Source organism: Ornithodoros turicata, chromosome 4, assembly GCF_037126465.1.
Source record: "Ornithodoros turicata isolate Travis chromosome 4, ASM3712646v1, whole genome shotgun sequence".
Lineage (NCBI taxonomy): Eukaryota > Metazoa > Arthropoda > Arachnida > Ixodida > Argasidae > Ornithodoros > Ornithodoros turicata.
In genome coordinates, this window is record NC_088204.1 from 14,802,245 (window position 1) to 14,829,664 (window position 27,420).

The window sequence follows — 27,420 nt, forward strand, 5'->3', positions numbered from 1 at the left end:
TACATCATAAAACAGTGTTCCATGTACATTATTCGCATGCTCGAGCGGGGCCTGTAATACGATTTCTACCCCCTCGGGCACACTTTTAATATATTTTATCTGCCGAGTGTTTCTTTCACGAAATGTGTTGATTTCTCTCGTAGTATTCCGTTGTTGTTGAACAGAGCAGTGTAATACACAGGAGAAGAAAGCGTTCTTATACAGTATAACAGGACAATGTCTACCCATGCGCGTTACTCCGAATGAACATCTCTAGTGTCCATTGCTTGTGTTTGCAGTCAATAAAAATGTGTGACGAATAAAATGCAGTTTGTCCTCTCTATAGGGTTCTCTATTACATTCGCCAACAGTCCTACTTGGCGTGCATTTGTACTTACTACAGTGAAACCTCTCTATAGTGCGGACACCCACGTGACCAGGATTCGTATTGAGCATTAGTATTGTATTGAAGTATTGAAGTAAGAGCATTAAAGCTTGGTGGTGGGAAACCCAGCTGTCCGCAGTATGGTGACTTGTCCCCTTAGTCTTACAACTGTTGAAAGTACAGTCGTGATCCGCGTACTCCAACTGACTATAAGGGGGGAGTCCCTCTAGCAGACGGTGTCCATAATGGGAGGTTTCACTGTAATGTGTACGGTGTAGAACTGTACAATGACCACCGCCTGATGGCGCTAAAAGAACAAAAAAAGAAGAAAGGTGGCAGTAATAGGTGAACGGGATCGTGCATACTGGGACGACTTCATCGAGAACTGTACCGAGATTTTCCTTACAGCGTCTCAGGAAAACCTAGGGAAAACACCCAGTCAGAACAGCAGGAGCCGGTATTCGAACCTGGTCACCTCCAAGTCCTGAACAAAATTAAAAACAAAGCACACATGACACCTGTCAACCGTGTGTGTGTGAAAAAAAAAAAAACATGACAGCTGCCATAATTCAATTGAAGTAGTATGCAACAGGGCGTTGTGAGGTATGTGTTGTGTTTGCCATTCTACGTTTAATTGCCTCACCCACCACAACGTTCTCCGAGTCAAGCCAAGGCAGTATCACTATCCACATCAAGCCACTTCACACCGTCCTGGTTGTTCGTGGGAACCGAAAAAATAAAACAGAACTGAGCTGAAGTGAAGCGCATTGAATCGCCTTCAACGGCTCAATAGTTCATTACGCGGGAACAGAGTTTAGCCACGACGGAGTTGATGCGCAGAATCAATAAATATATTTTGCGTAAGCGTTAAATATATTTTATCGATAAAGACTAAGATAAGATAAAGGATCCAGCGCGCAAACACACATACACACAAGAAAAGCATGAAACATCGCAGGTAGAGAAATAAACCTATGTTACATTTGTAGGCCAAGGCACATATTGTCTGGATGAAGTAATTTATAATATTAAAGAGGTAGGTCGTCAAACAAATGATTGAACCCTGGTGCACACAGCGGGATGACTTGTTGACGTACCTGAAACAACGAGGAACCACTAGCAACAACTATACGAGGGCAACTTTATTTTGGTGATGCAACAGCGATGGTTTCGAAGCGAAACGCTTGACCTCTGCAGGTAAGTGCGCTTCCTTTTTTCTTCTCCCTCTCCCCTCCCCTCCTCCGCATTCCTTTCTTTTTAAGTTCAAATTTTAAGTGGGATTCTACTCGAAAATATATCCTGCAGCGTAGGACAAAATGTCCTTTTCTTATTTATATGAAACAATCAAGCAGCATGCATTTGCTAACGATTCTAGGCATCTGAATTACGCGTTAGAAACAAGTGAGTTCGTAATCTCTCGTACCAGTTCGCCTTCTAGTCGCCTAAACGCAGCGAATACCGAAAAATTATCGTTTTCCAAGGGATAGTCAGCTTCAGTCAGTTTCCGTACTTTCGAACCTCTGTAAGAAAGAAAAGTTACCGCAAACATTTGGGCGTGCCTCAAAGAGGTCCACCGCTTCTGTCTGCCCTTTGTGCCACACCGGGATAAAAAGAGCGTGCAAACGTATGTATACACTCCTTTCCGGCGGACCTTGTTCACGAACCAGGTGATTTACGGCAGGTTTGGGATGTCCGGGCAACGGTGCTTACTTTACGATTGCAGCATAGAGATCTGTAACAAACGCTGGGGGTAACAGATGAAAATGCGAGACAGGATGCATGACAGACAAAAGTTACGAAGTATACAATTAGTATATTTTGCTGTGAAGGATCATGGCATCCATGACATACCTCTCCTGAATATATGTAGAATATAAGGTATTTCTTTAAGTGATACAGATGTTTTATAAAAGATTTCTTAAAACAAATGCTGGGACGAGCCATGCAAATCAGCGGGAACTGTGTAATTTAGAAGAGCCACTATCTACGTCTCTATTCCGCGAACTGAGCAGCGGTATATTCCTCTGTAACGGAGAAATTATAATATATAATCACAAAAACATACAGGGCATTTTTTAAAAATATTTTGCAGATTTTTATTTAAAAAAAGCTACGAGAGCAGCATAGCTGTCGTTTCTGAAGTTGAGTTATACGGCCAGGCGCGGACATCCTATCGAAGACAGTATGTAACTACAAGATGACAAATTATTTAAAAATTCATTAATTATCCATTTACTTAGGGAATTTCACATCTCATCCTGCCCCGTTGTGCCTTGGGGTAGTGGGCCGCACCTTATGTGGCGAATTTCCCCATTCGTTATCATTAATTTATTTGTTGTTGTTGTTAGGGAATTTCATGCAAAAGCGAAACATGCCGTGAACTATCCATCGCTATCCATATCCATCCATATCCATCGCTATGCAAATGAGCCGAAACCAAAACCGCGCACCTCAGGAGGACACCACCATCGCCGACGGAGCCTTATCTGGGCCGGAAAGCGGTGGTGGTGGTTGAACTAGAGTCACTAAGTAGGGGAGCAGAGTAGGACACTGAGCCACGCCGGCGATTGGGTTCGGCGCGGTTGCGTCGCCAAGCAGTGGGACGACTATCTCCCCCTTCTCCGCCGGAGAACTGCGCACAGTCGAGCCCGCTCGCAACCGAGGAGACCGGTTTTGGATGGAGGGGACTCAACATGGACGGCGCGTTCTTGGAAGGAGAAGCCACGTGACACGATCTGACCAGTCGAGGACACCGGACGGCGGCTCCGGCGCGGATAAGGAATGCGATACTCTGTACCCCTATTTAGTGACTCTAGGTTGAACTGCTTGCCGCAGTCGGCCACGCTCTGGCGGGTAACGTCACGACTATCGCAGGAGGCGGGGGGGGGGGGATCATGCGTCCTGGGCAGACTTCACAAGGAACTGTGCCAGAACTCCTATCCGCAGGTATTTGGTTACGGATGTAATAGGTGTAATATTGTTCTTCTGCACTTCGTAATTCTATTTACAATTTATTGTTTAATACTTCTCCTTCATAACCTGTGCAGCGTCAATACCAAAAAGGTATATTTCTTTTTCTTTTCTTTTTTATATGAGCGAGTAGACGTAGCGCCATCTAGATACCTCCATCCATTGTTACGTCATTTGAAGAATCAAACAGACGCCAACGCGGAGGTACACATAGCGTTCTGCTCTACACTCCTACAAATGATGGTGGTGGTGGTGGTGATAGGGCTTGCCGTTGTCGGCCTCACGTACGTGGGCAACGTCACGACTCGCGCCCTGGGGGAATGTGCGTCCTGGGCCGACTTCTAAGGGAACTGTGCCGACATATGTCTGAAAGCGTCTGAGGAAAACCCAGGAAAAACCCCAGACAGCACAGCCTGCACCGGGATTCGAACCCGGGTACCTCCCAGTCTCGACGCTCCTACAAATGAACTTCACCACATAGCACGCTCCTAGCCAACCATCATCCCGAATGACAACGTTCTCGTCCCTGATCTGTTGAAAACGTGGGACGGAGCCTATTTTCTATCAAATATGCCGTACATAATAATTACATAACAGGCTCCGCCTCCCGTTATCGACAAACCAGGGACGAGAACGTTGTCATTCGGGATGATGGTTGGCTACACTCTGAGAAAAAAGGGAGTCAAAAACACTCCTTTGTCGGGGCAAAAAGCTGTAACTCCCAGGTGCAAAATTTTAGGCTTCTGAGGAGTTACCTTAACTCCAGGACAAGAGGGAGTAAGGTTAAAAACCCACAGCGGAGTTCCGTTAACCCCCTGTTGCGGAGTATATTAAGCACCTCTGAGGGAGTTGAGCTAAACCCTGTCACAGAGTATAATAAACACCCCCCATGGTGTAGGGTTCAACCTGTGACAGAGTATACTGAACACCTCTGACAGAGTTGGGTTAATCCATATGCTGGAGTATGATGGACCCCTCCAATGGTGTTGGGTTAACCCTTGTCACAGAGTATATTAAACACCTCTGATGGACTCAGGTTAAACCATGTGATGGAGTACACTAAACACCTTCAATGGAGTTAGGCTAACTCCCATGGAAGAGCATACTAAAAGCCTGTGAGGGAGCTTATCAAACACTTGTGGGGGAGTATATGAAATGCCAGTGAGGGAGTATAGTAAGCTCTGATGATGGAGTTATGTTAACCCCGATAGTGGAGTCCAACTAACCCCCAATAGACGATATGCATAAATCCCAGGCGCCAGTGCGATGCAGTGTCTTGGGAGCCTGTTCATTCCCTGGCGCTTCCTTCTCCTTCCTGATGGCATCAGGTTCGGAATGAGGGAGAGAAGGATGGTGCCAAAGGAACGAACAGGCTCACAAGATGTACCGCATTGCACTGGCATCTGGGATTTATGCATATCGTCTATTACAGGGTGAAAATAAACCTCTAATGACGACTAGCTTCCTCAAATTCTTCCAGGACGCACAGCATGACCCTACAGTGCACTCAAAAGCACCACCGCAGTCTTTAATTTTGAAAGAACGTTCCCAAGCAGCACAAAGGACCGGGGCGAAGCCGGTCCAGCATCGGGAAAGAATCCTACAAAGTCGGGGGCATGCCACCAGCCGATACCGGTCCTTCCTCCAGTTTGCAACACCGGGATGATTAAGGACCGACATCGGCAGCAAGTATTCGGTCCCAGCAGGTCCCCGGCGGATCCCCGATAATGCTGGCAGGGGCTCCCCCCATGCATATTTTGGCATTAATATGCTTATTTTTAATAATTACAATAATTTTGAGTGTAAACAGTGTGTGTAGAGCCCAACATTTTATTTTCGGAGAGGAAATAGACTGACACAACACTTGGAGCACCTCAATAGACTAAACGACGAGTGGTGTACACTAAGCAGTCTGCCTGCATCATCCAATGCATGCCAATTGTGTCTGAAATGAAAAACAAAAAAAGAGGGGTATACAGAAATATGCAGCATGTCCGCATAACTACTGTCATTGCCAATGTAGCCTGAAAAGAAAAGGGTGGAAATGGTCTACCGTAATATCCAGCCTGCCTGCGTAACCACTGGCCCTTCAATGGTGTCTCAAAAGGGGGGGGGAACGTACACAGTAAGAGGTGGTCTCTGAAAGGAAACAAAAAAGGTATGCAGTAGTAGGCAGTCTGCCTAACCACTTGCACTTCGGCAATGGCCCTGGAAGAAATGAACGGCTTGTAGCATTAATATTAGACGTAACGGTAAAATTGCTGCATGGTGGGAAATGGTATACAGTAATATGCAGCCTGCCTGCGTAACCACTCGCACGTCAACAGTGTCTCAAAAGAAAGAAAAAGTATACAGCAAGAGGCGGTCTGCCTGTCCAAGTGGTGGTGCCTCAAAGAAAACGAAGTTATGCAGTAATAGGCAGTCTGCCTATCTGCTCACGCTTCAGTACTGCCCAGACACAAAAATGAATGGCATGTAACATTAGACGTAACGAAACAATTGCTGCACTTCAGCACAAAATAGTATGTGCACGGTACGTGGAATGAGCTTTATCAAAAATGGTAAAATGCACAGCGTAGGGATTACGAAACTCAAGAGTTACCAAGAGAAAATTTAAATTATGAAAAAATGACAAAGCCAACGACTGGGAGAAATGCAAGTCCAGGAAAGAGAAAATAGTTCACATCCAGCGCCTTTGGTGCAAATGACTAGCAATTACTACAACGAAAACTGTAAAAAATGACAGCTGACCGGGACTAGAGCTGACAGTCAATGGTGTGCGCATATTCAGCGTTCCTTCACAAAAACGTCAATAAGCAAAAAAAAAACATGGTCAAGGAGAAGCATCCCTATTGAAAAAAAAAGCGACATCAGGTCTGATGTTAACATCACAGCTGCTCTGATGATGTTAACATCAGAGCTGCGCTGGCTGATGCTCACATCAGAGCTGTCTTGATGCTGATGTTGACATGAGAGCTGCATTGATGCTGGTTATGGCAATCTTGAAAATGCTGCAGTCTTGGTTTACTGAAATGTTCTGCAAAGAAAGCCCCTCATGCCTGCGGTATATGAGTACCGACAAGAACCCTCACGAAACAGGAGATAGCAGCAACGAATCACTTCACCAGAACAATTCACCACTCCGGAGTACGTACCTTTTAACGCATATCCATTTATCATCAACATACCTAAGCGTTGAACTCACGGGGGCACAAAAACTGGTAATGATCGAACGGTGAACAACAGCGCAAAAGAGCACACCTAGGTCCTCATTTCCGGTCCAACTTGTCCTTCTTCCGAAAAAGCACTTCTAAGCGTTGTCATGGCCAGCAAGAGTCCCCACTGCATTTGAACACGGTGCTTGAGTTTCTCTTGCTGAAGGCCGCTGCGTCATACACGCTGAACCTGCAAGAAATATCGTTCCAGAAAATACGATGGCAGGACACCTATATGTAGAGCAGTGTAGAGACATATGACATACCGTCTGCACAAAGTACACAGTCGACTTCACTTGGCGTTCTATCTCCCTGTCGTTGCGCAGATCCCTGCAAATAGAGTAAAACGAACAATGAGAATGCATGGCGCAGTCGAACATATTACTTCAGAGTTATATTAATTACACACCTGAAACGGCAATAATCCTGAAGGCGAAGAACGATTTGGCTTCACATGCAAGGTAGCGTCTTCACTCTTTGACATGTCAAACGAGACCGACTGGTTTGCTCGCGGTTAGAAGAAACGCTTCCACTTACAGACAGTTGCAATATCAGACGGGTTGCAAGAACGACAGCACCAGGTGAGAACAACAATACAAAGCCTCTAAAACGCTTTAGACTTGCTGGAACGCTCGCAATTACGCGAACTACACGCGGCGACGAGAAACGACCGTTACAGCAGCCAAAGCGAAGCCAACAAGAACAGCGCATGCGCGACAGGCAGCGCGCAGCGCTGGCTGGTGGCATGGAAGACAAGCGACGACGCGCGAGCGAGCGCGGGTGAGCCTGTGTTGAAATGGGCATGGAGCCAACATCTCCGCGCAATGGCTTGGCGGACGAAATATGACGACGGGTAGAATCGTACTACCTCTTGAGATTGTGGCCGTTCCAGGATCTTTCAGAAATGCTGCTGTTTTCATAAGAATCCCTGAATGTTGTGTTTGAAGCAAAATTGCAACATGAGATTGGCCAAAGCTAAGGTATTAGTTAGTTATGATTGTGAACAGATCGGCAGTGCAACCTGACAGTGAGAGATCAATAGAATCAAAAACAACAAAACACTCACTGTTTTGCCGACCCTTTCTCTAGTGTTCTTTCTTTCTTTCTTTTTTTTTGTTTGTTATAATGAAGGAAAGCAAGGTTAAATGCTACATTTTTCTTGACTGTGTGCGATGGTGTACATCGCAGGTTCCTCATGTGCCATGAATCTACTTAAAAGCTGCTGATGGTGGCAGGGATTCACATTTATAACAGTGACCAGAATGCGGCAGGAGTACTTTTGAGGCACTCTGGCCACGTTGACCACAAAACGGCGTTCCATACTCCCTCCGAACCAAACTTTGCAAAACTTGTTGCTCAGAAACATTAAGAACACACACGCCGGCCATTTGCACCCAGCAATGACAACCAAAACAAAGATGATGGCGATGGCAGTCGCGGTAGCCCAAATGCAGGGAGCTCCAGCGTAGTCTTTGCGGGTTTCGGTGCAGCGGTTTTCGTCCGATCAGTTCGACTTGCTAAAGCTCTCTTCGTTTCGTTTCACGTGAGTTTTTCGATTCGGGAGATTCGGTCGTTTCGTTCGGGCGTGGCCGACTCTTCCCGAGTATCTTGTACTTGCGTGCTTTGCAGTGAGGCTCCATTAATACTTCTGTTCAGGGTGCTGCGTGTGCATGTTTTCCGTCATACAACACAACACAACACAACACATGAAGTGAACTGCAGCCCAATGTTTGAAAGAGTTACCTCATACCAGACAGCCAAATTCCTTCCTGAAGGGATGCTTCACTGTCTCGTACAGCTTGGGACAAAAGTTTCTGAAACACGGGTGTTTTGTATTTCACTTCTCTACGCCTCCCCTGCGGCCTAAGGGGAACACTTGTTGAACAGAATCCCCAAGGATTCTGCTCAACAAGCATTTCCCAAAGGTGGCTGGGAAAAGTCCAATACAGAAAACCCGTGTTTCAGAAACTTTGTCTCGAGCTGTACCATCCGATCACGTGTTACCGAATCTGCATAAACATCGGGAGACGAGCGGGAAGAAATACTTAGCCAGTACACCACAGCAGATCGGGACGTTAACGGGGATCCATCGGGAAAGAATCCTGGCCGGGACGCAAACGGGAATCTATCGGGAAAGAATTCTGACCGGGACACGAACGGGGATCTATCGGGAAATAATTTTATGTAGTTTCCCTCTCCCTCAATTCTTCCCCCTCACATAGTCGGGAAGCAGTCGGGCTCGTGACGGCGATATCGGCCACCTCGAACCCATCATCCCCGTTACGTTCCCAGCCGAATCCCAGTCCTTTGTGCTGCTTGGGTTTATTTAGTAGCCTCACCGTGAGGAAAATATCACAAGACAGCAGATACAGGTCTCAAACTCACTCGTATGGTATACATATCAAATGACCTACTTTCCTTCCACTTGGTTCATGCATGCTACAGATGCACAGAACAGACAAGAGGTCACATTTTGGGAAAATTGTTTGAAGTACGAGACAAACACGAAATGCTGCTATTATGTTGAGCCAAGGAATTTTCTTTTCGTCTACTCTCCTTTGCACACTTCCCATTTGAATTTTTTCAATTTGAACCCTGTCCCAGGGAAAGTAATAAGCTTCACATTGAACAGCCAGAGCAGAGGTACTTGCAGTAAGTCAAACCTGGTTCGCGCCATTCTCGTCCATTCTCAGGATTGGCGGCAACCCGAATTCTGGGAACGGGGACAAAATCTCGTCGGCGTAATATCGAAACCTTTATGTCATATGCAAGACAGCGACACAGTAATCGTGAAACAGGTTGCGCACCTTGCTAAAAGGCACTGCACTGAAAATCACGACAGAGCACAGTTTCGGTTTCTTTCTCATAGGCTACCATGTATAATTTTTTATTCGCCAGGGGAACAACAGAGATTAGAGGTAGGTGTGTGCTCCGTATTTTATTAAGTAAGTTACACGTCGAGGTAACCGAATCTGCTTGCGCACTTGCAAAAATTCTAACCGCTTTTCGCGAAAACGCGTTGTTAAGGAGCATTGCAGGGGAAGCACGCTTCCAGGCGAAATTGGCCGCCGATCCTGCTCGTTTATTATACTCTCATGACGGAGTACAGAAAGGGTCGAAGGAGTTACGATAACAGCAAGACGGAGTAACCGCGAGCGTGGGACTTTTCAATGGAGTTATCTTGACCCGGTGGGAGTAAAATAAACTTTTACTCCTGCTTAACTCCAGCTTGACTCCCTTTTTTCTCAGAGTGTAGGAGCGTGCTATATGTGGTGAAGATACGGTCCTCTCGGATTCATCTATACAAAATGTGTCACAGGCAACAAGTTAAAATCGCCGTTTGGAGCCTACACAGTCGGCGGGCTAGCTTGGTAGAGTTCATAACCTCTTTAAAGCGTCTGAGGAAAACCTAAGGAAAACAACACCCAGCAGACAGCAGAGCCGGCGCCGGAAAGCGGTTGATCTGGTCAGCAGATGAGCAACTCCTCCAATCATTTCCATCGCTCCAAAGCACGTGGCCCTCTGACGTGAAATCAGCGCTGTGCTCCCCGCGCTCCCGGTCGGCGCGGTTTGGGTTGCGGCTCGTTTGCATATCAAAATTCGTTGATGGATATTTCAACGGAAGTGCGCGTTTCACAAATTTTCGAAATTTAGAATGGCTTTCAACGAGGATTGTCTCCGATTCTTCAATCTCGCTTTTGCGTCCTGGGCCGACTTCAAGGGGAAGTGTGCCGACATTCGTCTGAAAAGTCTGCCGGGAAACCCAGGGAAAACATGAGGCAGCACAGCTGGCGGTAGGAATCGAACCCGTTTCGCCTCCAAGTCTTTAGCACTACCTTGGCTACCACCAACGAGGGTACACTTTTACTTTTTTATATATACTATACTTTTTATACTTTTTACATATACAGTCGACCCCCGTTTATCCGGACTTCATTTATCCGGATCCCGCGGTATCCGGACAAAAGGCACGGGAACGGATTTTCCTCCATGTATTTTGTTCTCGTTTATCCGGACTTCAGCTTCCGGACTCGGACAAGAATTCCAGGGAACGAAAGTCGAAAATTCTTGTAATCCAGCTTCAGTTATCCGGACTACAGTGAGTAAGAGGAGACGCTGACCCCGCTTCGTCACCCTTTTCGCTGTGTTGGGGGGGGGGGGGATATGTTTATTATATAAAAAAATTAAGAGGGAAAGGTTAGCCACCGCTATGGCGGCTTGCTATTCCCAGGAAGGAAAAAAAATAAAAATAAAGGCAAACAAAAAGAAAAACAAAGAGAAAGGGGTTATTCCTATAGTGACTGTAGTTATTCCCGTCACACGTCAGGGACCTACATTCCTCATTAGGGGAGACAACTGTGCACGATGACCCCCTTTTCTATTTGTGTGCATTGGGTCACGTTGACCAGTCCAGTCATTTGGAAATATCTCGAGCAACTGTCCGGATCTAGAGGGGAAAACTCCAACCCGAGGGCCTGCTGCTTACGGCCCGTTGGCGGATGAAGACATTCCCCTTGCTGAGCTGCGATCCCTGATGCAGAGGCTCACTGTGACTGCCGTACATGATGGTGCGATTTCTGACTACGTTGACGCTGATAAGGATGATGACGCGTGTGCAGCTATGACTGATGGCGGTGTGATTGCTGCTGTTACCTCCGATGATGTGCAGCAAGACGGTGCCGATGACACCAACAGTGAGAAACAAGGCTCCGACATTGACACTTTGCGTCCGCACTGACATTCTTCGAGCAGCGCAACAGCGTGGCTCAACTCCATGCAATTAGCAAAAGTTTGCAGGAATCGAGTGCCTACACTACTATGTAACAGCTGTCATTGACGAGATTTCTGTGTTTTAATTAAACCTTGCTCTGTAGGACGTTTCTATTCGGTCGTTTCATTTATCCGGATGCCCCGGTATCCGGACGATTTCGCCGGGAACGGCACCGTCCGGATAAACGGGGGTTGACTGTATATACTTTTATACGTTATTTTACTTACTTTCCACTTTGCCATGCCGCTGGTTTTCAAGATTTTAAAATAACGGGATGGCTTTAATAATAGCGACTGCCCCGAGTTCTTCACATTTAACATGTGCCCGGAAACAGCTACAGTTAAAAAGATGATTGATGCATTTTAGGCAAAAAAAATTGTAAATTAGGAAGTTATTACAGCTCTTAGTCGAATAAATTGCGATTGCGTCGACAACGCGCAGCGCGGACTCTTATTGGTCCCCTCAAACGATTTTGTCCAACCATAGCGGGAGATAATTTGAGGCTACCAATCAGGAGCCCCTCCGCATTTTCGCGCTTCTTGAGAGGGAGAAGGAAAGCGTAAATTGCGTTTTTTCTATATATCATATAAATCGGGAACGACGCGACCGGTGAATCCCGTTCCTTTTGTGTTTGTGTGAGGGTAACGCAAGGTCTCTCATTCAACTAGGGGAAATTTTTGCACGTTAGTGGCGCTTTAATCCGAAAGAGCGAACGGCAAAACAGTCAAACTGAAACCGGAACATTAATATACACCAAAACGGTTACATAACAACGTGTCCCTCATCATCTATAGCACTCATGGGAACCGTGCCTTCCAATATGCACCACAAAAGATAGAAAGAGAAAACGAAAGTGACGTACGCCCACGTATTGTCGGTGTAAAGCCTTTCAGAATACTGCACGCAATTACAACAAGCAGTATTTATGTAAAGAACTCACTAAGCACCCACAATATATCACCAGACGCAATCATTACGGATTCAAAACCACCCAACGTGGGCGCCGCAGCTGCCGCTGACAGCTCCCCTTCTCTTTTCCTTTCTTCCTCGCGCGCAAAACAACAACACGAACGTCATAACCCCATCTTTCCACACGGAAGGCACAAAAACGCGTTGCTACCAACCTCATTACCACGCGACAAACAACAAGCAACCCAATCCGAAAAGTCGAACCTCCCTCCCGCAAACACACGCGGATTCGAGAACAACATATTTCAAAGCATTTTTCCCTTTTTCCTTAATTAACTTCCAGGCAGACACAGACGAAAAAAAGACCGACGGGCTAATTACAACGCGAACGACCGAATGTGTTTAAAATGATGCCTTTCTCGCAATTATCGTGGAGAGTATATGTATATTCTTCGTTTGGGTACGCAAATGTTTCCGCAACGGTGATTAGCTCCGCTAAATTCGTTGTTTTACGGGAGCTGATGATATATAAAACCCTGTTAATTATGCCAAATTCGAAACGGTCCTCTCTCCCTCTCCCAATCCGTCATTAACCGCGTGCACAATCAGAACCGGTCTCGTTAAGCTCCGAAATTTATTGTAATTGTCGCGAACGTTTCCGTTATCTTGATCACTTCGCTAATTTCTAAACTGGCGCGCGCCAGTCACATTAATCGTTACCCCTCCCCCCCCCCTCCCCCACCTCCGTTTTTGTGCCGAGTTAGAAAAGGGGTAAAAATTCTGTTTCCCCGGCGGTAACATTCCGCGCGTCAAACGCATTCTTTTGAGGAATAACTTGCCTCGTTTTGAAGCATCCACTCGGTAATTTATCAAACGCTTTGATTAAGCAGTGACAAATGCTGTGCGAGACGCTCTCGTTTGAAGTGAAGTATTACGAGAAATTTTGCGCTTCGAGTTGAAGCCCACTTGTGGCAGCGGGCTTGGTTCGTTTAATTGAATCCTCTTTGTCGGTTTTTCGTGCACAATGAAATTTCGGATAATTTTTCGATCATACAACAGTGATATTGATTTGTTTACACTGGCTTACATATCCGAGAAACGAAACAAAAAACAATAGGACGTTTCGACACCTATACAGGCGTCCTCATCAGCATGAACACAACCTGTGTTTTTTGTTTTGTTTCTCTGTTATGTATAAAGCCGGTGTAAAAAACCAATATACTGAAGATGCTTCCTGGCTTTTGGTCTATTTTCAATCATACAGCAGGAAAGAGTGGGAGACAGGGGGGTTATTGTGCGTCCTGGGCCGACTTCAGGGGGAACTGTGCCGACATTGGTCTGGAAGGTCTTCGGAAAACGCAGGGAAAACCTCAGACAGCACAGCCTGTGGTATGGGATTCGAACCCACCACCTGGTTTGGTTTCGTCCTCATGCAAATAGGCACGTGCGCAATAGAAATGAAAAAAATAAAATAAAAAGAACAGCTCCTCTGTTACGTAGCTCATGTAAAAAACGGCTCGCTACACTTCTGTAAAGGACACGTGGGCGAAAGTACTATATAGGTTCAGGATTACAGCCTTAAGAGGAAAGCCTGACTGCTCCTATGTATGTGGATGGAGCTGTAGTGTTCATGAGAAGTTTCACAAGAGCTCCGAAGGCCCATAGCTTCAGCTCAATCAGACGATCCCCTGGCGGCTTGCTCAAGTATCATGGCGAATACACTAACAGAGACAGTCTAGGGAACACGAAGTTCACGTCGATGAGACCTACATGGAGGCTACAGCGAAGCTAGATGAATTTGGTGTTCTTCTCGTGGATAGCAGTTCGGCGAGGTGGTCACGGAACGATTTTTTTTTTCTTTCGTTAAAATTATTCAAAAGAATAGACGTTCAAATCAGGTATGTTCTGGACATATATATGTGGGAGGAATGCGTGCCACCATGAAATCACAGGCCCTTGCGTGTTCGGATTTTGTGCATTTTGAAAATCTGGGTCAATAATCGGGTTTTATTGTTCAGGACCCGTAAAACGAGGTAAAATTGGGCGATATCGGGTGAAAAAGCAGATTTGCGGATGATTTTTTTTTAAAGAGCTTCTCACACTTAAGACGAACAAGACATACCGATCGGCTGGGCTGCGCTTATAGCGTTCTCCAGTGTCGTATTGGTGACTAATTTCTCCCTTCCTTCCTTCCTTTCTTTCTTTTTGTTTGTTAGTGTGTGTGGAGGGTTGTTTACCCACAGTGACAATGACGCAAAGCGGGTGCAGGAAATATGTTTCCCCCCCCTCCCCAATTTAACCCCAAAACACAACGTTCTAACTGTACACCATCCATGCCTGACATCATGCATGCAAAAGGCACACCATCTTCGACTTCTTTAATTTTCCTTCCTTTCGTATTTTCTTTTTTTTTCTTTCTTGGAGCACCCCTTACGGGACGAACACGTCCGAGGTGGCACGTGCCCCTAGATTATCGTCCCACAACACGAAGAATCCGCCTCTACGATATTCGGGAGCGGGGGTGGGGGGGGGGGGAAGGGAGAGGCGTATACTGTGCCGTCACAAGCTACGTAAGACTTGATGGATGGAGCTCAGCTCCGATTGTGCCGAGATCAGAGCACAATACGGCAACGCCGCCTTGTCTTCCTTTCTTTCCACTATTCAAGTGGGTCCCGGATTTTCCCTGACATATTGCCTCTTTCCCACAGCACCCCTTTCCCTCGGCCGTACTTATATACTACGGCGTCAACGTGTGATAGGTGTGTATTCGAGGAGAGTGCTGTGTTCCGCTGAGCTCCGGGGTATGTGCGTCTGTCGACAGTAAGAAACACGAGAAGAGGAGGTTCGGGAGTGGTGTTATTAATGGGGACTCGGGTTTTTTTTTTTCGGCTTGGCTTTTGTCTTGAGAGTGATTGGGACGGAACATGAATCATGCGACCCGTCGCGGTGGAGTTTGACATAGAGAGGGAATAGGTGCGATAAGCGCGTCAAGAGCCACGTGTGACTGATGACGCTGGTCCTTCTAGCGGGCAAGTCGGACAAGAACAAGAAAAATTAATCGTATATTCACGTAAGTCCGAGAGTGAAGATGTCAGAGTAATAAGATAAGCTGCTAACCCTAACAGGGAATCTAACGTCAGAGAGCGTGAGTTCGGAAGGGATTTTTTTTTCTCTAGTCAAGTTTCCCTCAGAGAAGAACAATTTAGGAAACTTTGCTGCATCTTCTATTCGTTCTGCGTTTAAATCCGGTAGCTTTCTCTTCCGATCCTGATCTTCCATCCGATCCGATCTTGATCTTCGGCCGCCCGCACTCGTTCCAGTTGCCAGTTGTAACTTCCTTCCTTACTTCCAAATCATTCAGTGCTTTCACACATCAAGCGTCATGGAACAGTTTCAATTTTTTAATTTTCTATTTCTATTCTATTCTACTCTATTCCTTCCTTCTTCGATTCTCTCTCCACAGCTCTCACGGAAGGTACGTACGCCGCTGTCGACGCAGGCGGGTCAATGAAAGCTACCGCTTTAACTACACTTGGACAACGAAGACCAGTGTCCTCAAGAACTTTTTAAACACCCTTCATTAAAAAAAAGAAAAAAAAGAAAATTAGCAGAAAGTCTCTGCACGCACACCATTGTCTCGCAAACGCCGAAAACCAGAAAAAATCAATAGAAACAAACACATCTGTGAATTCAAAGTCCGGCACCCCCTCAATGGAGCCATCCCACCAATAAAAAAATCTCTGCCGCCTGCCGCCTATTGCTTGCGCCAGCTCCATTCACTGCAGTCAAACAAATGTTTATCAGAAAGCATAGTATATACCGCGCAGCACACACGCAGACCAGCCTATACCATATATACACACACACACACTAAAGCAAAACGCAGAAAGCAGCCATGGCGCTGACATCATCAATACCCTGCTTAGAAAAACAAAAAGGAAAAGAAACATATCCGCCGTAACTTTCCTCCAACTCCCTGCTGCCATCCACAAAAAAACTCTGTATACGTCTTGCTTTCTCAACTCGTACAGACAATCCACACAAAAGACGGGAAAATGACACCTCAAGGAGAAACAGCGTGCACTTTTCTATTTCTGCCTTTCCTGTTCGATCCGAAACGAGCGCTCGAATTCCTTTCTACTTCCCCTTTTTTTCCTCCTTCCACTCCCTTCGGCCTGCCCAGTTGTCTCTCAAAATCATCGTCTACAAGAACCCACAGAATGCAACCCAAGTGCTACGACCGGCGGATAGATCTAAAGAAGCAAAGCGAAATAGGGAAAAAAACGAATGAAAGAAATGAGGGAACATCCATTCGAAAAACGGTTTCCCCCTTTCTTTCTTCTTCCTTTTTCTTTTCTTTCTTTTTTTTTTCTTATACGCTTCCAACGCAGCAGCTCTACGTCGTTTCCAAAGACGAAGCCTCGCGAAAATCAGAGGATACAGAGAATTGGTTGAGAAAAGAGAAAAAAACAAAAACGACGTAACAAACCTAAAAGTACCGAAATCCGCGCTGCGTCTTTTATTTCTTTTTTCCCCGTTTCTTTTCGCTTTCTCTTTCTTTTTTTTTTTCGTGAGGATGAACAGATATACATCGCCATCTTTTTCAGTCCGCTGCTGGAACTTCTTAAGGCTAGAGAGTGAGTGTCTGAGTGAATTTGGGCCGGCAATCTAATGTGTTTCGCTCGTCGCTTCTTGATGGTATCTTGCTCGATTATTTCAAGACCGTAGAAGGAACAGAGGGACAGAGAGAAAGAGAAGGGAAAAAAAATTCTCAGACTTCCTCAGTTAGTCGATTGTTTTATCTCTTTTCGTAAGTTCTCCTTCTTACTTCTTTTTGGAGCTGCGATACCCAGTCTGGCAGTGTGACTAGAAAAACGGACTCCATTAAGGGAGGAGATTCACTGGCGCTGAGTAGAAATGGGAGGAACAGGCGCAGTTGTATCTGGGGCCGAATGTGAGCAAAATTGCATTTAAACGTCAGTTAGAAAGCGAATTCTTGCCGCGTAATGGGGAAAGCTGCAAACAATTGGCATGGCGTAAGTGTGTACTGAAGGAACAGTGACAGAGTGACAGTGCATGTACGAAACTGGGCTCTGCTAAAAGATAAGTGCGCATTGCCTGGTACACTGCAAAGAAGTGCATCGCATATAGGGGCAGATATAGCTACATTTCATGCAGCCATTCCGTACGTTTGGTAATATGAATTCAGCCCGGGTGCTCAGTCTCTGTCGCACTAAGTAAAGCTAAGCTGTTGAAGTGATATTTTTTTTTGTTTTGAAGTGATATTTTTTTTGGTTTAATTCCGTGTTAGTAAGTGTACTCATTTATGAAGCCGTGAATGTAAGTGTACTTTTTCCCTGTCTCGAGCGTGTTGCGGAAAGGGGGCACTGAGGAAGAAAAAAAAACAAAACATTCAAGTGCGACCTGATAGTCGAAAGGAGACCTATCTTACCGGCACATAACTGAAAACAAACGACGCTAACCCCACCCATTAAGAAATGGGAAATAAAGAAGTGAATTGAATATGAACAATGGCTGTGACTGAAGTTGAAGACACTGTCTAAGGACAGCGCCACAAATTTCGTGCTATCATTGCGTTCCCGTCCTTTAAACATTTTCAAGAGAGGATGCAGTCTTAAAACGAAACAAAAAAATAATAATAAAGAAGAAAAGTATCGATGACCCAAATTACTCAAAGAGTAAAAGTTAACATATTCGTCCCGAGTCCTTTCGACGGGCCAAACGGCGCTGTCCCATCGTCGATCATCCTTCAGGACCATTCAAAATTCCTCCCGAGAGGGCGACGATTGCTCCAATTTGCGACTCCTCCCCAGACACTTTCCTTTCTACCCCTCCTCCGCCTCCTCTTACACTAACTGTCCACATTCTTCCTCCTTTCTCCCACACCAATAACTTCGTCCTCGTCTATAAGGCGCTGAAAGCACGAATTGTCCCGCCTTTTGTCCCCAGCAAAAATCTTCTATCTTGTTTGATACATCACTACCACACACACGACGAACATACCATCACGGCACCGTCCAACGACGACGCAGAAAGGGGGGGACAAAAAATCTTTTTTCACTTAGTTTTTTTCTCTCCCTTGGTCCGTGGCAAAATGGCACTGTGCTGCGCCATTATTCATAATAATCGTCGGCGTGTGTCCGAGAACATTACGCTTTTCCCAACGTCATATCAAGGGGGGAGAGGGAGGGAGGAGACGAGAGGAAGATCTTCGCTCTTGACGAAACACCAAGAACGGGCCGGTGGCCGCGGACCGATTTATGCTCTGGGACTCTTGTCGCTTTTCGCCTACGATTTTATGCTGCTTTTTTTTTTATTTCTCGGTCGTTTTCTTTGTTGGAAGAAAGAAAAGGGGAAAGGCCGCAAGAGGAAAGAGCAGTGACGTCAGAGAACGAGGAGTATAAAAGACAAGGGGGTGATTGACCAGTAGGCCGCAGTGTGGCACACGCGAGCTGGATTCCCGTCTGTCCGGATATACTATAATCGTGTTCAACTTGTCTAGTCCATGTGTTCCATCCAACTGTTCAATCTAGTCCATGAGCTCTCAAAATATTACTGCGCCGCGCGAATAGGATGGCTGGACACAGTGAGGTCACGCTGCCTCCTTGCGCCAGATAATGTAATCCATCATACTAGCTCTGCTTCCGTATTGGCTGTTCAGACTGACCGCATGACACTACGCTGCGGCAGAAAGTGCGCTCCCCCACTGATGGCGCATGGTGGCGTTGCAGGATTTCTTCTAGGGCGCTACTGCGTTTCTTTATCTCGAACGGCGTATGTTGTTGACGGACTACTTTTTTTTTCCTTCTTAAGTTGAACACGACTGTAGCGAGAGTTTTAGTGTATATTAACGCTATCGCTTTGCGAACGCTACGACAAGACGCTACGCGTGCAATGTCTGACGGAGCAATAGCACGTTTTACGAGTATACTGGACCGAGTAGACTGTCCGCAAACTCTTTGCCTACACGCCCTTGACGCAGAAGTCACCGAGCAGTCGACTGCAACTGAGTCGTCTCACTCAGACAGCAGAAATGTAATAACCGCTGACAAGACGCTATTAAACGAGATACACAAATTTATTTTTGTAATATTTCACGTTATTTTGTACTTCCAGTACACGTTGCTTTTGGAGCGTAACCACTGAAACGCTGAACTCTAAGCAGTAACCGATACTAGCCGTAATCCTAATAGATGCTCCCGCAAAGCTTCTAGCGTATGTAAACGTTTCCCGGAAAATAGCGTAGGCTCGGAAGTCGTCCTTGCGTACGCTACAGCTGCGCGTGCGCAATGGCGGTAGCGCTCCCTTATAAAGTTACGATCCACTACAGCTCTCTTATACATCCTGTTCGAAGTTGGCTTATGAGCATATACTGCTGCAACCAATTTTACGCAGCAGAGAAGCAGCATATAGTAGAGAACGTGAAAAAATACCCCACCCCTTTTTTTATGTGAAAGTGACACATATCACGCTTTCTGGACCGCCTCTATTCACATATTTTGTCGGATTACCCCAGCCCTGTCACTAAACCACCCACAAAACCTAACAGGCATAGAGAGAGCATCGTAGTTTGATTGGCTCGAAACGAATGGACACATGTAGTTTGGTTTGGAAGAACGTTATATAACCTGAATGTTGCACGTATATGTATAACGGATGTACTTTACGTCAGTGATACCAATTTTTCAAACGGTGGAAGTACAGCTCCACCATTATGTACACCAACGCAGCGGTTTCGACTATCAAAAATGAGCCCGTCGTTTACGACGGTCGACGCCAGGGTTCGAACCGCGTAATCTGTGTGCTTCGAAGAAGCGCGCGCATTTTGCAAATGAGTTTTGTCTGCGCTCGTATATATATGGGATAAAGCTGTATTCGGGATCATAAAGAAAGAAGTTTAGTGAGGCCATTAGAGGTACGCGGTACGAGTTGAAGTGTGCGGTCTGTACACGTAATACTCGCGATGTTTGAAAGTTTTGGGAGGGACCACCGCGTTCCAGCTGTAATTTGGACGATATTGTGCCTTTTACGACAGAAATGGCCGTTAGGCGGCGCGTTTCTGCGAATAGTTTCTCTTCTAAGCGTTTAGTATCTGGAGTGGCCATCATATCAGTGTGTGGGTGCATTGGAGAATTGGAGGAGGTCTATAGTGATGGGGGTCTATATAGTGATTGTGTGTAATTATGCAAGTTCCACAGCGACACGTTTCGCCATCCCTTCGGTGGGATCATTTTGGGCATCTTCGTCCATTTTACTGTGACCGCACTAATGTCGATATTACATATTTTTTTAAGTACAGTGCTAGCGTCGCGAAACAACTATAGCTACGAGCGGCGTACAGACGCGTACAGATGGAGGGAGGACAGCAGGAAGGAGTGGGGGACAGAGGGGTTAGTATGCGTCCTGGGCCGACTTCAAGGGGAACTGTGCCGGCATTCGTCTGGAAGGACTGCCGGAAAACGAAGGGAAAACCTCAGACAGCGCAGCCGGTGCGGAGATTCGAACCGGCGTCACCTCCCAATCTCAGCGTGGAAAGCGTTCATCTCCTAACCACTATGCCACGGGAGCTGGTAGGGGTGATATTTAGATGCCGTGAATGGAAGTGTACTTTTTCCCTGTCTCGTGCATGTTGGGGAAAGGGGGCACTGAGGAAGAAAAAAAAACACACACACAAAAAAAAATCATTCAAGTGCGACCTGATCACTATTCGATTCATAGTTGGGTGGGGAGGTTCCCTGTTGCCTTACAGACGTAACAATATTAGGATGCCATAAGAATATAACGAATGACACAGTTATTAGTGTTGTTACATTAGTGTTATACTATACAATCTTTTACGAATCATAAAACTTGATAGGCAAACGAACAGACGAAATGACAAGGTATAACAATAAGCTGACAGCATAACATTGCAGTGTAATACGTCTGCAGTTCGCAAGCACACGAGGCTTCCTGTGCAATGAGAACAGACCGCTCTTGAACGTTCTTTATATGCTTGATTTTGTCGGTGACACACATATGTAAATTTGCTATTCACGTACAGAAGTTGGTACCCAATGTCATCAAAGTACCTTTTGATGGCGGTGAGCGTGAAGCCAATGTCAAGCAAGATCGTTCCACACGTATATAAAGGTACACTTATCAACCAAGTGCAAAGATTCTGCATCAACACCAAAATAGTACCATATGATTAAGCCCCCTTGGGGCTTAATCGCTTCACCGTCGTTACGGTCGTTACGAGAGGCGGGAAATTCAATAAATATATATACTGACATATTTTTGTCCTGACGAAGACGGAGCTTCCGCCGTAACGTAGACAACCATTTTAGCCTTCCAAGTATCTTAAATGTAAATAAATTATCCCCCTTTTTTTCTTACTTCCCGTACCTTCGTGGTATGTGTTTCATTTTTCATTTCAGCTATATATATATACGAGGGTTGTTCCATAAGTTTCCGGCCCGACCAACTTTTAATAGTCATAGAGACGAAACAAGTGTATCACTTTTCGACATAGTCACCCTTAACTTCGATGCACTTTTGACACCTTTCAACCAGGTTACTTATACCCTTGAAAAAATAGTCCAAACTTTTGTCCGCAAAATGCTGGAAAACTGCCTCTTGCACCTCACTATCGTTTTGAAATCTCCGTCCTCTGTGATCCTTCTTCAAGTTTGAGAATAGGAAATGGTCACTCGGTGCCAAGTCTGGACTGTAGGGTGGCTGGTGGATTTCTTCGAAGCCGCACTCCTTCAGTGCAGCCTTGGCAACAGAAGCCGTGTGGACAGGGGCATTGTCCTGGAGCAACGGGACACCTCGACTCAACCTGCCGCGCCTCTTTTCCTTGATGGCGTCTCGCAGTCGGTGCAGGAGTGAAGCATAATAGGTCGCATTCACTGTGGTGTTCCTCTCTTTGAAGTCGATGAGGAGAATCCCGTGAAAAATCCCGAAATATTGTTGCGGATACTGTAATACTGTATCTTCTTTGCGGATTGTGTGACCTTGGCTTTTCTTGGGGGTGCTTCTCCTGGTTTGCGCCATTCCATCGACTCCTTTTTCGAAAGGGGATCATAGTAGAGCACCATGACAGAGCTCCAAGAACTCTTTGGCACAGACGACGCGCTGTTGCTTTTGAACTGACGAGAGAAGTCGTGGCACCCATCTTGCACTGACCTTTTTCATGTGAAGGCCCTCGCCAATGATGCGAAAAACGGTTGTTTTGGAAAGCCCCAGCCTTTTTGAGATTTCCTTCACCTTCAGACGCCTGTCGCTCAGCGCTTCCTCCTCGACAAGAGACAAATTTTATTGTGTCACCACTTCCACTGGACGACCATCGCGTGGATCATCTTCAATGGACTCTCGCCCCAGTTGAAACTGCTTAGCCCAGGCTTTTACCGTTGTGTACGATGGAGAGGCTTCCCTGTACACATTGTCCAGTCGCGCTTTAATTTCTTTAGGCGAAAGTCCCTCTTTTGTCAAGAATTTTATCACAGCGCGGTACTCGATTTTTTCCATTTTACCTGAAGAGTGCACCATGGCTGTTTGAAATGCCGCTCTGCAACCGACAAAAGCATGGAGAGGGTTGAGGGTGGTGCTCCGGCCCTCCAACAGATGGCGCCACGCGTCCTTAATCGCATTTTCAAATTCGTGCGCATTTTTTACCTCGGGCCGGAAACTTATGAAACCACCCTCGTATAGGCATGTGACACATTGCGCGTGACATATACCACGCCCTTCACGTATCACGCGAAGAGCACCGTGCACGTTTTTTATCACGCGCCCTTCTCGACGAATGCCTCGCCCTTCGTTAGCTCGTAACGCGTGCAAGCTATCAAGCCCTGCCCTCATGAGACTGCGAATGCTACGCAGTTCACGGTGAAGTTTCATATGATGTTTCGCATTGCGACCGTACAAAAAGGAATAAAAAGAGAGGGAAAACCTTCCTCTAAAACAACGGGAGAACAAAAAATAAAATGAGAAACGTTTTGCGCACCTACACGAAGAGGATTCCATTTCGCAAATGAAAGTGTCACCTCTTTAGGTGCCGCTGAGAATAAATTGCGGAATGGCCAGTTCGCGCTTCGCATTTTCCGAGCTCGGCATTTGACATTTGTTCTGGAGGGATAAAAGCAAGGAGACACTCCACAATATTATGGACGGAAAATTTTGCCAGCGGCAAAAATTATCTGCTGTGGTCGCACTGTCTCTTGGCGAGGGTTATACCTGAATGACTCCGGATGCAGGAATGAAAAACCACCATCTTAAAGGGGCAATATAGTGATAAAATTTCTCGTCGTAAAATATAAAAATAAAAATCATTTGATAAAAATCAAAGACGCCGTCTCCCTGAAAGCACTAACATTCACCTAACCTAACCCAACCAAACCTAATTGGTCTCCGCGAACCCACCCAACCTAACCCACCCTAACCCACCCAAACGGAACGGGGTTGATCCGTCGTGTCGTTCGAGATTTATGATCGATAGAAAAACCGCAATGTACGCTTTCCTCTCCCTCTCGTTCTTAAGACGCCCCACAATGCGGAGAGGCCTCGGATTGGGCGCTTCAGACGATCTCCTGCGCTGATTGGACAAATCGTTTGCGGAGACCAATGAGAGCTCGCTCCGCATTTTCGGCTATTTTAAAAAGGATAGGAAGAGGGAAAGCGTATATTGAGTTTTTTCTATCGATCATATAAATCATGAGCGACGCATCAGACGGTCCCCGTTCCTTTTGTGTTAGTGTCAACGTAACGGCACACTCTAAAAAAGAAAAAAAAAGGAGTAAAACGGGGAGTAACTGCAGCACCTAGTCCTCTAGATTGTGATTACTCTCTCATTTTAGTCCCCTAACCTCGAAATTTACTCCTCAGGACTGCAAATAGTCACCGAACTTCGCAAATGGTCTCCTGAATGCAACAGTCTACGTAAATATGTGGTCTCCGTGAATCTGATGGAATAACGCTATATCACTTTGCTAATTTAGCAATTTTTTCACCCGCACAGAGGAAGAAATCGTTACCGGTTCTTTCTTGTGCTCTATGCATTTAGCAAGATGTTATATCTCTCAACATATCACGGTTAACGGTTCAATTCAAAGTATTTTCAATCATGCACGCGAATTATGTACGGGGACTCTTAGAACAGAGCGTGAAATGCAGTCACCACTCCATTTGACATTCATTCATGTGACATTCATTTAGTCCTATGCATTTACTCCCGAACGGGACTAATTTTCGTGGCAATGCATTTAGTCCACGGCATGACTAAAACCACTGTTGTTGTTTTCTTCTGTTTTTTTTTTCCTTCGAATGCATCTTTCATCCCGCGAGGGGAAATTTTTTGCACTTTAGTCGTGCCCCGGCCCTTTAAACCCCATCGCAAAAGAAGGGGGGAAAAAAAAGAGAAAAAAAGAAAAACTGACGGCCTTCAGTTCTGTATAAGATGGCGAGTACCTCACTGGGGACATTTGCGTTGTCACCTGGCTGTTATTATTATATTTTTTTATTTCGCGGGCCTTCATTTTGGACCGACAAAATGGCCATCAGCCAGATGTCTTTCTCTCTGGTGCTCTCACGGGTGCTTTACAACTTCGAAATTGACACTTCAGCCCTAACAACAATGTTTTGAGAGCTAGCTGAATTAGTACTAACTCTTACCTAATTCATTAGGTGCAATGAAAAAAAAAAGGTCCTAACGAGTACGACACACAACTGCTAACAACATCCAGTTGGCTTCTTCTACGTAGAGCGCTCCGTTTCATTGTAAGCCTTGTGGTCTCTGAGTTGGGGCGCCCTGTATACGTAGCAACGGCATACAACTTGTAACGGGGAAGCCGCATTTTTGTTTCCACCGGAGAAGGAGATGTTCTGTGGCATATACTAGTACTATATCCTATCGCAGCAGGGTGGTTCTATTTAATTTCGTCTCGTCAAGCTGGGAACGTTCACTTAACGAGGAAAGCTCTATGCCATCGAAGAATACAGGAGTGCTGAAATTGCAGAGCCCGTTGGCTGGAACTGGCTAATCCTAACAAACTAACTCATCATTAGAAGACATAAACAACATGAATAACAAACAATATTCTGAACAGAAGGCATAAAAGCACAACCCTCCTACCATATTATGCACCAGAAAGCGATCGTATATATACGGTACAATAATTCCCACACTATACATACTTTCTTATTTATTTATTTATTTCCGTTTCCATCAAGAGATGGCGGTGGTCCCAGACCAAAAGCTGCCATGATGCAGCTTGAAAACGCCTGGGGACCGCGACGTCAATAGCAGTGCTAACACATACCAAACACAGGAAAATAACTGGCATTCACATACGCGACACTTCAGCAACAACCAAATAAGCACATCTGGCATGATTACGTGCATCAATAAATTAATTGGTAAACACTCTTACAAAAAGCACCACAATAGCACAGACAGTAACAGCTTTGCTGTAATTACACACACTCATGTCTCTCCCATCATCAATAACGGTTTGAACTCGCAACAAAAAACACAGCTACTTGATGATCGATCAGAAAAAACGGAAGAACGCAAGAAATGCCCTCGTAATAATCCAAAAGCGAAAAGGAGTAATAAAAAAATTCTAATGTGATTGAAGGATATTTAGGTAGTGTGCACGGAGAGCTTTTTTCGAGAGCTTTTTGTAGTCAGGATGTTCGAACAGGTAACAGTATTTGTTTAATAACGTTGGTAACTGATAGCGTATCATTTGTGTTCCGTATGTCGTTCGGCATCGCGGAGTCAGCCAAACTTCCCTAGCCCGTGTACGAGCAACAGTGTCATTCTTTGTTAAGTGTGACAAAGTGTGCATTTCGTGAATAACGGCACGACCAAATTTTAACATTACTAAGACTCTGTATTCATATAAATATGTGACTGAAATTATGCCCAACTTAAGGAAAATTGGCTTGGTATGTGCAATGAAGTGTTCATTACAAATGGCACGAGCTGCTCGTTTTTGGATTAATGTCAGTTTATTGAAGTTCGCCTTTGTGGTCGTTCCCCAAATCAAGTGTCCGTAACAAAGGAGAGAAGAGAAGAGCGCGTTATAAAGGCGTAGCTTAACTTGCGTAGGTAGTATTGCCCTGCACTTCCACAAAGTACCAGACACCTGCGACAGTTTACTAGATAATTTATCGACGTGTAAGTCCCAGCTCAAGTCATAGGAAAAAAAGACACCGAGTATCTTGACATTATTCACTAGCTCTATTTCATCACCAGATATAGTCAAAGGAATATTTGTTATGACACGTTTGTTCTTTGGTCTGAACAAAACTCCCTTTGTCTTTATTGTATTAATCTGTAGGCAGTTATTGCGTGACCACTCATCTAGTGTCTTGAGTGTCATATTTGCAGTGCGGGATATTTCATCTGCATCAATGCCAGAAAAGAAAAGACTGGCGTCATCTGCGTAAATTACAAAATGTGCACGAGGGCAAATGTTTACAATATCATTAATGTAAATATTAAATAACAATGGCCCCAATATACTGCCCTGAGGCACGCCGGAAGTGATCTCAAGAACGGAAGATAAGTGGCCATTAATTTCAACCGACTGTCTTCGGCTGCCAAGATACGACTCTATTAGAGTGAGTGGGATACCACGTACACCATAAGAGTGCAATTTTTTTAACAATACACTGTGATTTAAAGAATCGAAAGCTTTTTTAAAATCTACATATACGCCTAATGTTAACCGCTTATTTTCAAAGTCAGTTAAAATAATTTCTTTTTGCCTTAGTAAGGCGAGCTCTGTGGATCGACCTTTGCGAAAGCCATACTGTGAATCAACTATAACCGAATGTTTTATGAAGAAGGAATCCAACTGAATAAATATCAGCTTTTCCACTAGTTTGGAGAAAACTGGTAAAAGCGATATAGGCCGATAATTTCCTAATAGCTGCCTTTCTCCACCCTTGTGAATGGCTATCACCTTCGCTATTTGCATCCTTTGTGGAAAGACAGCACTCGAGAAGCATTTATTAACGATATCCGCCAGCACAGGCGCGACTATATCGCCAACGTATTTAACTGGTCTTATCTGAATGCCAAAAATGTCACAACTCTTACTATTGCGTAATTGAGACAGTGCAGATAAGACATCGGTTGCATTTACTGGGCAGAGAAAAAAAGAATCTTTCACTCGTTC

General features: G+C 45.3%; 1 protein-coding gene and 1 long non-coding RNA gene across 5 annotated transcripts in view; both read right to left on the bottom strand.

The window, feature by feature from the left end:
• Positions 1-27,420, bottom strand: part of LOC135391156 (uncharacterized) — a 211,389-nt gene that overhangs the window by 57,910 nt on the left and 126,059 nt on the right. The window lies entirely within an intron of this gene.
• LOC135391142 (uncharacterized) lies at positions 5,149-9,739 on the bottom strand. Of its 3 annotated transcripts, none has more exons than XR_010421874.1 (4): positions 6,959-9,739; positions 6,816-6,879; positions 5,388-6,739; positions 5,149-5,279 (listed from the first exon to the last, which is right to left on the bottom strand). It is a non-coding gene; the product is annotated as an uncharacterized LOC135391142 (long non-coding RNA). The 3 variants fall into 3 exon arrangements; XR_010421875.1 differs by having other exon boundaries at positions 5,149-5,473; positions 6,275-6,739; positions 6,959-9,729; XR_010421873.1 differs by having other exon boundaries at positions 5,149-6,739; positions 6,959-9,411.